This window comes from Rhinolophus sinicus, linkage group LG13 (genome assembly GCF_036562045.2).
Source record: "Rhinolophus sinicus isolate RSC01 linkage group LG13, ASM3656204v1, whole genome shotgun sequence".
Taxonomy (NCBI): Eukaryota; Metazoa; Chordata; class Mammalia; order Chiroptera; family Rhinolophidae; genus Rhinolophus; species Rhinolophus sinicus.
In genome coordinates, this window is record NC_133762.1 from 8,356,683 (window position 1) to 8,372,070 (window position 15,388).

General features: G+C 47.4%; 1 long non-coding RNA gene across 1 annotated transcript in view; it reads right to left on the minus strand.

The window, feature by feature from the left end:
- Positions 1 to 1,225: 1,225 nt before the first annotated feature.
- The window catches only part of LOC141568302 (uncharacterized), a 158,146-nt gene continuing 143,983 nt past the window's right edge, over positions 1,226 to 15,388 (minus strand). Inside the window, exon 4 of the long non-coding RNA XR_012491427.1 lies at positions 1,226 to 1,585. This is a non-coding gene — a long non-coding RNA (uncharacterized LOC141568302). The remainder of the gene's footprint in view (positions 1,586 to 15,388) is intronic.

Sequence of the window (15,388 nt, forward strand, 5' to 3'; positions counted from 1 at the left end):
CAAACAGCCTTCCTTCTGGGAGCAGTGATATCAAAACTCCCACATGTTTTTCAGTATCTGCAAAGGGACTCACTTCCAGTCCCCAGGAAGCAGCATGGAACATTGGGAAGACATGAGATTTGAAATAAAACCCAGCTATTCCTCCTGACTGGCCATGGGATTGTGGAAAGTCACTTAACTTCTCAGAGCGTGTGTTAGTCATCTGCAACCTGAATCAGAGCTATCCCATCGCAGGGTGGTGATAAGCAGCAGAGCTAAAAGGAGCTGGCTCTGCGTGGAGGTTGGTTAACGATAGATAGAATATGTTAGAATACCTGCCCCCTCTTCTGTTGCCCTTTCCTCACAGCCTGGCCTCAACTCCACCTTGTGGGCCGTGGACTGAACTATTTATTATTAACTCTGTGTCCCTGGGTTCCACGTCTAGCCAATTTCCATTGTATAAAAAAACACTCAAATTGGAAAATATCTATCTTTATGACCACATTTTGCCGGACTAATTTAAATTCTTTATGCATTAACAGGGGATGAGGGCAACTCTGTGGTTTGCTGTTCCTTGAACGTGAGCCAGACCTTGAACCAGAACCTCCAAGTTCTGTTGAAGGACCGACGTATGACATGCTGATACTTTCAATACACGCTCTCATTTTCTACTCACAGCAACCCTGCAATGCTACTGTTATAAACTGAGGCATAGACAAGGTAAGTATCTTACATCAAGGAAACAGCCGACTGGGGCGGGGGTTAGGGGGGTCAAACCCAGATCTCACTGGCTCACGTGCTTTCCCAGATAAAGTTGTGTGTTTGGCAATATGCTACATGCGAGCTCCTGATGTGAAACAGTGTAACAGGCCTCGAAAGCATCCTGTGATACTAAATCAGACCTAAGGAGGAGCTGTTCAACAAATAAAATCAGAATCATCTTCCGTGTAAGGAAATCACTCAGGGTGTTCCTTTCAAAATAAATGTTGAGAAAATCTACTGGCACCGGCAAACACAAAAATGTGAAGACCGTAAGGGCTGCTGTGCTCTGTTTCTTGAGAGACTCAGAAATGCAAAATCTCACAGTGGATTTGGTCTTTATAGAATTGCCTGTTTGGTTTTTGTTTTGTTTTGTTTTTTTGTTTTTTTGCTGTGCGTGCTGAAGTTCATTTCCTATCCCCAAAATGTCCCAGATTGGCATTAAGGACAAGAACGTTTTTCAAAATTTAATTGAGTAGAATTAGACACGTTAGTACATTTACGTAAACTTTGCTAAGGAGGGACATACATTAGGGCTACTGTGTTACAATACACTTTCCTTTGGTAGTTGGGATGTAAAAGGGATGCCAACGGTATCATCAAAGTGATGAAAAGATGCCCTCACCTCGTCCTGTGTGTGATGTGCTCGGGCAATGAGTTTGGCGAGGGCAAGCAGAGCAAGTGGTGGGTGGGTTGTCACCAGCATCGGGAGATCAGGCAACTATTGGAGTCTGCGATTAAAGTTGGCCCAGCCAAGCGAAGAGATGGTGAGGCCAACTCCGTGCTGGGCGCTCACAGGTGATGCGAGAGTCAGGAAAGATGGGTCAGCAGCCAGTAGCCAAGGTCCCTGGAAACAAAGCACAGGAGACAATCACCAGGTGAGCCAGCACTGCTTCAGACCAATCTCTCTCCGCCAGACCACTGCTTAGCCATGGCCTCTGCCGGTGCTTCCTCGAATATGACATTCTGAAAATGAGGCTGTCCTATGGACGAGTATGAACCTGGGGATGCTATGAACCTCCAACCACACCTTACATCACTTTTCCATTTCTCCTGTTTACCAAGTTCTCTGAAATTTACCTACCAAATCACTCTAAAATCCCTTCTTTCTTTCTGCGGTGGTCGTTATCTCAAGCTAACCAGATGAGTTTCCTTAGGACCTGGCTTTCTACTTCTGCTCCTATCTAACCTCTCCCAGTGCCTCCATCCCTCCTCAGGTGATTTCTCTGCTTGGAGACCTGGAGCACACAGTCTCCAAACCCTTGCCGGTGTGAAGGCTGATGACGCTGCTGAAGCTAATAAAATGCTACGTCGCAGGCCCTGGGGATACAGAAGAATAGGGCAGAGCTCTTTCCCCTGAAGATCTCACCACACTTTGGAGGATAAAATCAACTTCATCTCCTGCCATCTCTCTCCAGTAACATGATAGTCCTGTCACAGTATATCCATCTGTGCTCTTTGAGCTTCTTGCCTCTTGACACGCCTCTTCCTGGAAAACTCCTATTCATCCTTCAATGCCCAACTCATTGATCTTGCACATAATTTTTGTCTCAATTCCCTACACAGGATGTGTCTTGTGTGCATTCCCAGAGTGCTTTGCATTTCTCTTTGTATAGCACTGATCCCGTTAATTGCAAATAACTGCTTAAAAATCTCTGCCACTAGACTTCATCACTTTCTCAAGTGCAAGAATCATATTCTGTTCACACTTGCATTGCCCAAAAGCTAACAGAGTGCTGAAATACATGAGGCATAAAAAAAACATCATTTTAAAAAATAATCTGTTAATGAATGCATGAATGCAGGCAAGGTTTGGGAAGTCAGACTGAAATTTGACCCAAAAATAACCACACAATATCTGTATTTCACTTAGTGTCCTGAAGACTGAAGATGAACTGCCAAGGGAAACACCCAGAATTTTTGGCAGGTAAATGGGGGATTCTTAGTCTTAGGAATGTAACAATCACATTTTTAAACGACTTCAGAGGAATCAATCCATCACATAAATAAATTATTTCCTCAAAAACATTCAAGTCATATTTCTAATTCTTATCAGCAACGTCATCTATTCCCGTCTCCAATCTCTTCTTTGGTCTGGTGTTAAATTGAATTTATTGGATAATTCTTCTCTGATCTAATTAAAGGCGCATTTCAGGGAGATGGCTCAAGCACTCCTTCCCCTCCCCGACTGTCCTCCAAGCACCCCCACCCCAGCCCCACAACAAGAGCTTGGATACCAGAGACAGAGAGAAAGTCGATAGTTGACAGCAAGGAAAAAATCTGAGGCATTGATCGTCTCCTCCACGTTGAGACAAAGCCCCAGAATTCAGTACTTTATTAACTCTGCTTGTGCTGGAAGGGAGAAATATGTTTAAGTGATTTCAGACTAGAAATGTGGAAGAGATTCCAAGGTCATTAAATTCAACCCAGGGTTCCTGACCATGACTGACATTTTGGATCCAGTAACTTTCTGTTGGGAGAGTAAGTGGGGCGTCGTCCTGTGCTCTGTAACATGTTTAGCAGCCGCCCTGGCCTCTACCTGTTAGACGCCAGTAGCAAGCCCCAGCGTGACAACCAAAAATGTCTCCAGGTATTGTCAAGTGTCCCCTGGGGTGGGAGGCGTTACATTAAACCCCTGGCTGAGAACCACTGATCTAACCCACCACACACAAATAAAAGTGTTTCTAATTTCATTATAGAAAGCGATCTTTTCAAATGCTTTAATAATGTGGAAAAAAATGTAGACTACTGTCAAATTCATATTTCAGCCAATGTTGCTGTTGACAACTATCCTAAAGAGATCATCTCCAAACCCCACTGGAGGAACGTGGACCCAACTCTGACCTAACCTCATCAAAGCTCTATTTTGGATGAGAAGTGGAGGCAATTTGTCGTGCGGTACATTTTCCCTTCCTTGATGTTTCTAGAGGGCATGCTGTGGCTTGCTCTGCAGCCAAATCAGAAGCATTTGAGCAGAGATTTGATGGATGGAGAACTTCCCATACAAGTGCGTTCACAGCGCGGCGATGTCTGAGATGGAACATACCATCTTACATTCCTACACAAGAAATCTAAGGAAAAGCAGAGGCCAGAGACGGGCCTTGGTATGTGGGCTGGGGCAAAGGCGCAACGATCCAATGCAAGTATTTCTGTGAATACACTACAGGTAGTAGTGAGAAGCACTGGAGAGTATAACCAGGAAGGAGGATGGTCTTGTGTTAGAATGAGCACTCTGGAAGCAGAAGAGGGACTGAATTGGAGGCCGAAGAGTTGGGGACAGAAAGGCCAATTAGGATGCCCTGTTGCCGTAATTCGGGAGAGAAATGAGCCTCAGTGCACATGAGATAAACAACTGGGGGTGTTGGGAGTTGCAGGAGGAAAGAGATCAAGGAGGAAGGGGGTACTCCACAAGGAAATTGCACGCTGACTGACTCAATGAGAGGTACCCAAATCCCTCCCTACTTTATTCGTGGACATGAGCATGAGGAACAGCCTGCTTAAGATGGGGACATGCCTGTATTAGTTCTAACAAGAAACCTAGATGTGGCAACACTAGAGAAGAGCTCTAGTATTTGAAAGCATCAACACGCCACCAGGCACTGCACTCACTGGACACTGCACGTGCTCTCTCGAGGAACGAATGCCAGCTCATGGGTGCCCTTGCCCAAAGGACAAACATGCACCTCTTGCATGGGTCGGCCCCAGGGAATCTCCCAAGACTGGTAAATTTTGTTCCATTTCTCTTGCCCTGCAACCGCTGCAGCAGCAAAATGAATCACTCCTTCGGTGACAATCAGCCTCGCAAATCAATTCAATGAATTAAAACAGGCCCTGCTAGATCAAAACAGAAGCCAAGAATAGATCAGGTCTCCTTTTCTCTGGTTTGCACAGATCAAAAACTGCTCCGGGATTTCTGAAAAGAACAGCTCAGCCTCCCCTTGCCCAGCAGCAAGCACACTGGGCCTGCATGAGGCCGGGCCACCCTTGGGAACAGCCGGGCTGCTCTTGCAATGTCAGAGGCGGCACTGCAAAGCCCCTCCACTGCGTTCTGGGCGATGGCTATTGATTTCAGATACTGTTTCAGAGCAAAACTGAAAGCATATGCCTCTGCAGCTTGTCAAGCACTCAGGCCCGTCTTTCACAAGAGACTTTGCACCAGCAGCCTCGTGCCTGGTGCCCCTGAAAGCAGAACCAGGCCCTCTGAGGCTTGTTTCCTCACTCCCTGAGATTCGATCAATGACGCAGCCAGTCAACATTTTCGTTCCTTTAACAAGCCTACCTAGAGTGCACAGAGCGGGAGAAAAAGAAGGCTGAAGGAGCAAACCATGGAAGATCTCCAGTATCTGGTGTGGATAAGATTCAAGCAGAGTGAAAATGTCAACAAGCTCTGATGGCTCTTGCCTTTGGTACTTTTTGGGGGTCTGTTATCCTTTCGGGAAAGCCTGTGTTTATACAACAGACATTTATTACACGTTATTTTAGGCTTTGGGGTGGGGAGAAGAAGATGAATAAGGGAGTCCTTGCCTCGAAGAAATGTTCAGTCTAGAAAGGGAAAACAGATCTGGGTACAAACACTAAGAGGATGCAAATCAAAGCGTTAAGAAGGAGATAAGAAGCCGGGATGTGTTCGGAGCTGCACCCACGCTGGGGTGCATGATACTTTTCAGGCCAGTGCCAGATGAATTATTAAAGGGAGAGGATATTAGGATCAAAAGAGACACTTGTTCAGCTGTCTAGTTGTTGGTAAAATCCTAATATCCATAAAAAAGCTCGAATTTGAACTCATCATCGGATAGACCATTTAGCTAAATATCCTCTCCACATTTTACATCCAAATGACACTTGAGCGCTTATGTTAATCTCAGAGTTTCACATTTTGGAACCCTAAGGCTTGAGTATAAGACACCGTTCTGCAAACCATCTTTTCATGAAAAGGTGCAGATTGTGAGAAGAAAGTAGCCTTCTAGTCGGAACGGGGGCCTGAGCAGGGAAACTGTGAGACACTGAAGGTGACCTTGAGGTTTCTCTCTTCACCCTCAGAGAACCACAGGAAGAAAAAGCAAAATTAATGGTGGAAATAGAGTAAGATAGGTGTTTAAAATGGTCTAAATGCAATCTATTTTTAATGATCTCGGATGCTAGAAACCCGAGGAAGGAAAAGTCAGGTTTAAAAATAACCAGTGAACCTTTTCTCAGGACCATATGTTGCAAAGCTTCCCAACTTTCCTGTAGCATCTTTTCCAGTGTCTTACGGGTATTAGCGTCCCCAGTGCTTAGGTTTTTGACAGGGACAAGGAGATGAAATGCATAAGGGAAGGCATATAATAAAAGACCGCTAAATGTAAGCTAAATGAATAAATAACTGACGCCAAAGGTCAACCGACATATTTGCCAAGAACTGAGCTGGGTGGCTGGTATCCCAGAAGCCTGTCCCCCAGGTAGTGAAGCCAGAAATGTCTATTGGTCTAAAATTGGAGCTGAACCTTCTTGTTTCTTCATAAATTAAAAATAAATAATAGTCATTCTACTTCTAGTTTTCTCTCATTCATTCATTCATTCAGTCAGTCAGTCAGTTGCTTATCCAACCAAGAGTGAAGCATTTAATCCAGACCTACGCCTTCGGGGAATACAGAAATGAATTGAATACAACCAACCCACGCCTTTATAGAGATCCGGTCAAGAGTTTCTAGTAATTCCAGTTCACTGTGACCAGGACAGTAATTATTACATAAACAAAGTGCTGGGAAAGGTACCAGCAAGAGGTGGGAAGGGTGGGTAGGGATTTTAAAACTTTTGAGAAGAAAAACAAAAGGCGGGGGGGAGATGGCAATTGATCTGCGTCACCAGTATGCCTAGCAGGACTTGGGCAGGCAAAGAAAAAAGGGAGAAGAAGCGCATTCTTGACTGACAGCAAGACATGCGAAGGGGCAGAGGGGGCATGGAGAGCCCAGCCAGGCGCTGAGAGCTCTGTGCTTTGGACAGACGACCTGACAGCACACCCCAGAGCTCGGCACCGAGAGCAAGATCGTGGCGGCTTCGCAAGGAGTGTAGACTCAACTCAGTCCACAGCAGGGGTGCTTTCAGACACCAACCCCCATATTTTACCAAGCCAGCCTCATAGCATTTGGGCCCAAAACTTTGGCCCCAGTGCACATTAATCAACAAGTGAAGAGCCATTTCATTTGCTTAGAGAATTGAACACAACAGTCCTTTCTGTTGGGCTGCATTTTGAGCGGACACTGAAATGTGTAGGCCATGGGGACCCACCGGGCATCAGTACAATGCCATATGTAAGGCATGCTTGCCTTTCCTCCATGCATTTCCTCAACAGCTCCACATCAGTCCACGCGGGCTGCCAGGCACTGTGGTACGGTCTTTGGAGTATAAATCGTGCTGAACACAGGCATCTGAGGGACCGACAGAAGAGGTGGGAGACCGGACGGTGCAAGTATAGGATGTGTCCTGGGGAGGTGGGGTCCACTCTTCAGGAATGAGTTGCACTGTGGTATTTCATTCAACAAGCCCACTTGGGAGTGGTCCAAACACACCGACAGCCGACATTCCCCACCCCGTGGGTCTCCTCACGCAGAGTTGCCTCATCTCCCACAGATACGCTTCTCCGTCTCCACGCGCACTGACAGCAAGAGATGAGAATCCTCCTGCACGTGGCAGAACTAATTCCAGACTCACCATTTTCTCTGTCAGTCTAGAGCAACCCTTCTTGTCCGTAAAACTACTTGGAAACTGGGGGGGGGGGGGGGGGCGGGCCGGGGAGGAATGGATGTCATCCAAAACCTGTGACTGACTCCATCATTTCTGTCAGTAGACGGAAAATCCAAGTGCAACTCCTGTATGTAATTACCCGTCATGTCTTAAATACAAAATTACTACTTTCACAGGGGAGAGACATTCCACACACAAATTCTATAATGATATAAAAGGAGAGTCGGACAATAGATTCCATAATTGGAATGGATTAGTAGAGATTTTCTTTTGCCACTGTTTTATTTTATGCCTCATGATGATACACACACTACAAATTTGTAATCGACTCTGGGATAGGATTTATGGATTGGATTTCTTTCCCTATACTCATGAGCTCTCCCTCATCTTCACCTACTGCCCCCCTCACAGCTTCCTGGGGACCTGGAAAGAACATTCGGTGAGGAGACGAGAAAAGTGGGTGATTTCTTAGACTCTGTCACAAACTTTGTGGGAGCAAACTCGCTGGCTCCAGCTCAGTGTTCTCACCTGTAACATGTAAACAGTGTGGGGAAGCACTGGATTGAGTTCGTCAAGAGGTGGAGGTTTGAGTTTGCTTTTGCTGCTGATGGGCAGATTACTTCAGGTAAATCACACGACCTCACTGAGACCCAGTTAATTCACCTCTCGAGGGGGCCTCACTTCACCTGCCTCATAAATTTGTCCTCACTCAAGTAAGTCAAAGTGTTTCCTAAACCACAACTGCTTATAGTAGCACAAGGTAGTATTAATTTGGATCAAAGAAAACCGCACATGAGATCTCATCACTATCGTGTTCTGAGGAGCACACAGCACCTGTGACGCTGAATTTTGGAGGCATCCAGCCATGCTGTGTGCATTTCCCACAATCCACTGTAACCTCCAGGACGTTAAGAACTGTGTCCTTTTGTCACCAGCTGGGGACAAGACTGGAGGATCCGAAACAGCAGGATGCCTGGGCAGCCCAAGTTGCCTTGCACTGGGCACCTCTGAGGAAGACAGCGTGACGCCAAGACTCAGTGACTGAGGAGCGATGGCCCGAGGCGGCCCCCTCACCCCCGTACCAGGGAAGGAGGGATGAAAGACTATGAAGCTCCTTTCAAACGCCAGGAATTCTAAGCTTTCATAGCAAAGGGGGCTTTCTGGCATCTTCCCCCAGCTGTGGGCAAATCGGTCCAGCACTCAGACCAAGACTTGTTCAACAAGACCCAGCAGGAATCTCTCCAGGCTACTGACACATGAGATTGAACTTCAGAGTGGCTTTTGAAGGAGTCTCGGTTTCTCAGCCCAAGTTCACTCACTTCACTGCTTCCCTCACTCTGTCAGACGTGCTAGACGCACTCAGCCTTCTCGAGACGAACCTACTGATCCGCTGCACAGTTGGCCGAAGAGAAAGAGAACGTGTGGTCCAAATATCCCCAAGTGTCCTCATATGCTGGATGTCTACACCAGGAGGAATAGAAATGGCACTGGCACCTGCCACTCTTGCCTCTTGGTTGGCAGCACTGCGTGGGGGGCTGCCACTTCATGCCATGCCAGGCGAGAGCATGAGGACGCAGGCATGGATTTTACAACCTAAATTCCCCGGGGTTGCTTTTACAGCTCTGCTGTAGCGGTTACTTTTTTAAAGGTCAAGATTTACATGTTTATTTTGACTGGTCTTTCTTTTCTTGACCTAATCCAGATTGGGGAAAAAGGAAAAAAAAAAAAAGGATACAAATAGATGAATAGTTTGCAAGTGAAATCTACAGCCCATGTTGGGAAATGTCCAATGAGAATTGCACTTGATTTCATTGAAAAGGGCAAGAAAAGAGTGACATTCCTGCTCAGCTTGGGGCGCCCAGGGGGCCGAAAGCAAGTCCCAGAGAAGAACACCTGGTTGGTGAACACAAAGGAACACAACACCTGCAAACTCCTCATGTGTTTACTCTGTGACTGGTTGGCTATTATCTGCAAAAAATATATGTATATACTCATGTATGTTTGGGGGCTGGAGAGAGACTATTCCCGCCAAGAAAATCAGGAGTGATAACACAGCCTGTTTACTTTGGAGTTGTCCCCATCTGAGCATGGGCGGGTCCTCCTAGGCCAAGACAGCTTTGGAACATTTTTCTGCTGCGCGCCTCTTTGCCGAAACATCTACAAGTTTGGAGCTGGAGCCCAGAGGAGGGGTGCTGTGGGGAGAGTGTGGAGAATGACTGCTGGGCTTCAGGATGCGGTTGTGATGTTGTTTATTCCTCTGTGATGATTTTCTGGCAGACTTTTCATTTCTTAGCCTCTGGAAGGAGTTGCACATATCAAAAACAACACCAAAACAGACCATTTTAACACCCACACTTACAGGAAACTTTACCCCAGGGGCTCAGAGTGCTTCTGAAGGAACGAGAAGGCCTGCTGTGTGCAGCTCTGCCCTTGGCAGCCACGGTGGTCACAGCCCCCAGCACAATTTATTGTCCTACTTAGAAGCACTCGGGGTCTAGAAGGAAGCATCTCCCAAGGGGACTTCTCTGAAAGCAGCTGACGGTGCTCTGTGCTCTCTCTGCAGAAGAGTTTCCACCCAAAGGCAAATCTCCTCAGTGCCAGGAGCCCCCCAACCCAGCACCATCCCCTGTCGCCACCCTGAGTGAAAATTGAGCAGGAGTCTGATGAGGACAATGAACAAACACCTTGGCTTAGGGACAACTTGAAACCTAAAATGAAGACGTGGGAAGACGGGTGCGGAAAAACAACAGAACTCACATTTATTGGAGTCTCAGCTCGGGGCCAGTCTAGACAACCAGCAATTCTCATGCCTTTTCTCCTACAGTTCTCCTAACGTTCCCCTTATTTCCTAAGCTACGGAAAGAAGGCGCCGTGGTCGCGAGGTTAACCAGTTCTCCCAGGGTTGTTGCTCAGCCAAATCGAGAGGCTGAGGTTTCCGCCCAGGTCCACCTGGCTTTTTCCCATTACATCCCTAAGATTTCACCCCCAGCGACACGCGATTCATACCCAGAAATTCCCTCACACTACAGCAGCTTGGTTGGAAACTTGAAATGGCTAGAGGTGGGGTGGGGGGGGGGGGGGGAGAAGAATGGGACAGAAAGAGGAAAGACAACCTAATTGGGCCAGGTTGAGACCCTGGGTTGTGGTCTTTGAAGAAGATGTCAGCCCCAAAGCTGCCGAGTGGTCTCTGATGGGGGTCCTTCAAGTCATAGGCAAAATGGCCTTTAAATCATAGGGGGGAGGGAGGGCACATCCCTGCTTCGTCTTCTCCAGTACGGAAACCGATCCCGACACAGCCCTAGAGCCAGATGCACAGTTCTGCACCCAGGCTCTGGGTGCTACGTTCTCAGTGAATGTCATTAGCGTCCCATCTGCCACAACTACAGAGCTCCCAGCAACTGTGCAACTTAAAAAAAAAAAAAAAATAGTAAGTTTGGGTTTATGTTTGGCTGAACCTTTTTTTCACTGTGTGGCCTTGGGCCAGTCATGTGACCTGCTCGTGTCCTGATAAGTCAAACCAGCTGGAAAACTGAGTAACAAACAGAGGCTCGGTGGAAAACAGATGCTATAGCTGAGCTGAACTATTTTTTTTTAGCAAATAAATTGGGGGCACAGGGGCGGAGGGAGTGGTGAGTTGTTTTGAATAGTGAAGAGAAGTTCTAGGCAGAGAAACCAAGAGTCCTTATTAGAACCTCTTTCCAGCACGTTCGGCAAAGGCAGGTCTTTTACGGTCAGACTGGTTGTCTGCTCTAGAGACAGAGCAGTGCCCCTGGGCACTGTCAGGGCCCACAGAACCCCTGAAAAGCCTAGGGGCTCACAGGTGGCCTCCCTTTAGAAAACTGAACCTTTGATGTGAAGGTCCTCAGAGATCTAACTTGCTAAAATGTCACCTTGTTTAAGCTGTACTGGTGCCCACTGAAAACCATAAGCCCGCTTCCCCCTGGCAGTGCCCTGTTCTACTCCCGTGTGGATTTGTGGGCAGCACCATCATTGCGACCTAGCATCCAAGGTGGATGTCTTGTTTACGAGAATGTCAGCTCCTCCAGGAAAGTGACTTAGTCCATTCTGTTCGTTGCTGTGTGCGCAGTGCCAGAGACGGCCCGATAACTAGTCTGCTGCCTCTGGGCTGGAAAGCTGGGAAGAGTCAGTGTCGTGGCTGAGATCCACCAGGAAGCTGGCTAGTATGCTGATTAAGCAATAGGTCTGGTCAAGCTTTGAGTGAATACACTCCAACAGCTGTTCTCAGGGTGACATGGTGAGACTACAGGATGTCACAGTAACCGACAATAGTGATGGGGAGGTCACATCACTCACATCCGGGAAGTTAGGAGCCGACTGCACTTGCCCAGTCTCGTTCCTGCCTCCCTCTGCCTCCAGGCTCACCGTGCTCCAATCCACCTCCAACATGCTACCTGCAGGCTCTTTCTAAAACACAAAGCTGATCCCGAGGTCCCCCTGCCCCACCACGGCTGCTCACTGCCTGCCTGGTCAATGCCAAACTCCACATAAGGCTCTCTTGATCTGTGCCCACACCCCTCCCTGCCCTCCCTCCATCATACCCTACCTGCCAGCCACATGCCCCTCCCTACCACCCACCCCACCCCACACTCTGTTGGACATGCCATGCTCTCTACGTCTTCAAACGTTTTCTCTGCACTTCCCTGCCTGGAACTCCCTTCTCAACTGGCCAGCAATCACTGGCTGACCCCCACTGGGCTCCAACACCAACCCCTGTCTGAATCCCTTCCTGCTCCCAGAGGCGCCTCCTGCGTCATGGGAGAACCCCTGTCATAATGTGCTGTACTGGGTTATAACCACGGGGATGTTTCTCTGCCTTCCCCACTAAGTGGTTTGTTTCTCTTCCTTCCCCACTAAGGTCTCAGGACTGGAATAGATTATTAATCTCCCTGTCGTGCCCAGCGCGGGGCACGTGCACAGACCTTCTGCCACACCAAATGAACGAAAAATCAAGTTGGTTTCCTTTCTCAGGTTTAACAGTTCTCTGGCTCCCTTCACTTTTATAAATCATTTTACTACATCAAATGGGTGATGAAAAGCTGCTCTAATAATGAAAAATAGCTCCTTGTCTGTTGGAGGTCCCATTTGGTGTGACAGTCTGTATGTCTCTAATTCCCAGAAGGAAAGTTAACAGTAGGCGTATTAAAAGATAAACCAAAGCACATTTTTAACAAATTTTTTATGAGTTTCTTTGAGTAAAAATCGATTCCAGTTGGACAGCACCAAAACGGAAGTGGTTGGGAAGGTTTGGAAGCAAAGATAGGAAATTATTTGATTGGCTATAGCTTAGAGCCTACTTGGCCATTAGTGATTATTCTTAGCGTTTTGATTTTGTAACCTTGAGGTATTTACAGGCTGAGATTTCAGTTTGCTTATGTAAGCCACCATGCATTAAAGCCACCTCAGTCTAATGCCTTCTTGTTTAATTAATTTAACAGAGGTCTGAATTTCTTTAGCTTAACAGGCTAGATCGAGCAGGTGCTTACCAACCAAGGTGTGTTGCTGGAAAGTGCAAATGTACAGCAGGAGAGGAGGAGGGAGAGGGCAGAGGGCAGAGGGCAGAGGGCAGAGGGGAGAGAGAGAGAAAAGGAAACAGACTGGGCACGAAAGCCCGAGGGACCAAGGGACCCAGGGACTGTCGTGGGGATTCGGCCGCTCCCAGCTTCATGCCTTCCCAAAGTTCCTGAGGGATTTAGGGCCTCCCAGTGCCTTATGAAGATCCTCTCCAAAATCCCCAGAAGGGTAAAAACCCCTGTCTGGGAGCAGACAAACCTGGGGGTAGTTGCATGGCTTATATCCCACCTGCATGGTGGGCTCTCCATTGAGAATTGGCCCCTTTGGCCTCTCTGACAGCACAAGGCAACGCTGAGCCAGGATTTCATGAATCTCTGAAGTATCTACAAGATTCTTCAAGGCTCCATTGTCACGCCCGGAAGTGTACATATGTGACACATCTTTAAGGGCCAGTCTTTGTGTCAAGACAAATGGCTGCTGAGGGGAGCAACACTTTCAAAAATTAATTTTCTTCAAGGTGGGAGGCAAGAACAATCTAGAAACAAATGAGGGAGCTTTATGGTCCAAAAGAAATATTCCAAAGCAACTGCTTTCCCTTCAGTCTGGGGGCTCACTCATTTCCTTCTCAGGCTCAGGGAAGAATCAAGGACTAAAAACACATTGTTATTCAAAGCCCGTCCTTTCTTTCTGAACTCACGTTTGACAGGAGATCAGGCAAATTTCTCACTGCGGGGAGCCGACACTGGTTGAGTGTGAATTCAGAAGAGGATAGCTGACTCAAAGACTTGGGTTGGGGGCCGTTGTCTCGCCAGCTCCCCAAATTTCCCCATTCTTGACCTTACTGTTTCCTCCCCCCATCCAGCTGCCATTCACGTAACGAAAACACTGTCTCTTCCTGCCCCTGAGAAGCTGAGATTTCTCCCCTGTGCAGCTCAGGTCTAAGCTTGCTTCTACAACAATAGGTCCAAGTGCCATGTGGGCAGGGACTGTGTGTTTTTTTAGTCAACCATGCATCGGCCCCAGCATCCAGCCAGCACCTGAAACAGAGCAGGCACGCAGGAAATGTTTGTTGAGGAATAAAAGCTGGGCTGTATGGCTTTCTTTGTGATTCCTGATCCCTTTGATGCATTTTCGGGCCAAACACGGGGAGCCCAATACCACAGTGTGTATCCTTCAAAATGCCTTTGCAACTGTTATTTTCCAATTGACTGTGAAAGAAGAATAAACTCCCATGACCATGAAGAAAGAAAGAAAGAACTTGCTTACATGGGCCCAGGCTCAGCAAACCCACTAGTGGAGACAGAACAACTCACAAATGCCCATCCCAGGCCATCCGGTGGGGAAGGATTACTATTACCTTACTCATTCTCTTTATTCTGGCTTGGGCTGGTTTTTGACTCACTGATCTTCCCCATAGAGCATATCTCCTACTTAAAAAAACAATCAGTGCTTCCAAGCTTCTTTTACCTCGTCACCTCTTTCTTTTTCAAGACCTTCATTTATACCAAAGTTGTCCGTGTTCGCAAGCCTTCTTTAGGTCCCAGAATCAAAAATATCTTATAGGTTGGGAAGGTGTGGTGGTTTCCTGACCGAGGTCAGTCCATGAGGCATGAATTGCCTCTGGCTTCCTGGAACCCAGGCTCACCCCTCACCCCCCGAAGAGTGCACGCAGAGAGAGTAGCCAGCAGATCACATCTGGGCTGTGAGGCAAGAGCCAAGCTGAGGGAGTAAGCCAAGTTCAACGGTCAGAGAAAGACATCAACAAATGATAGGCAGAATTCTGAGATCAGAGTCAAGCTTCGCCCTCCGCTGGGAGAGAGGTTAGAAGAGGAGCTGTGGGACATCCCGCTCCGTCCTGCTGGACACATCTGCCAGCCTGGGCTACTTTAAAAGATCAGTAGGACGTACATGTCTTTCAGTGGGGACGAGAGGTCCTCTTAAACGTCCCATCCAGTTCTGTCATAAGTACGAAAGAGAAAAGCTTTTCTGAATTCCTGGAGAAATGGAACCAATGCCTTCCTCTTAGACTTGGAAAGCAAAAGACGTTTTCCTAGGAATCAAAGATTTTACAGATTCCTTGTTTTGTATTATTCTTCCTCCACAAGACCCTTTAAAAATATTTTTATAGATTGATCACAGTGGGGGGGTGGGGAAGAGAGGGCATGGAAAGTAGTTGGGAGCAAATGAACCGTGTCCATGGGGAGGCATGCTCATGCTGACCGATTTATATATTTTCCCATTTGCATTTTTCAACTGTTAACCACAAAAATATGTGACAGCGCAGGAGGCTCAGAACCACACGAGTTCCATAGATCCAATCATTCTTCACGGAGCCAGTCCCAGGAGCCAGGCCTCGGAGAAAAAATGCAATGAAACGCCATCCTGCCCTCAGGAG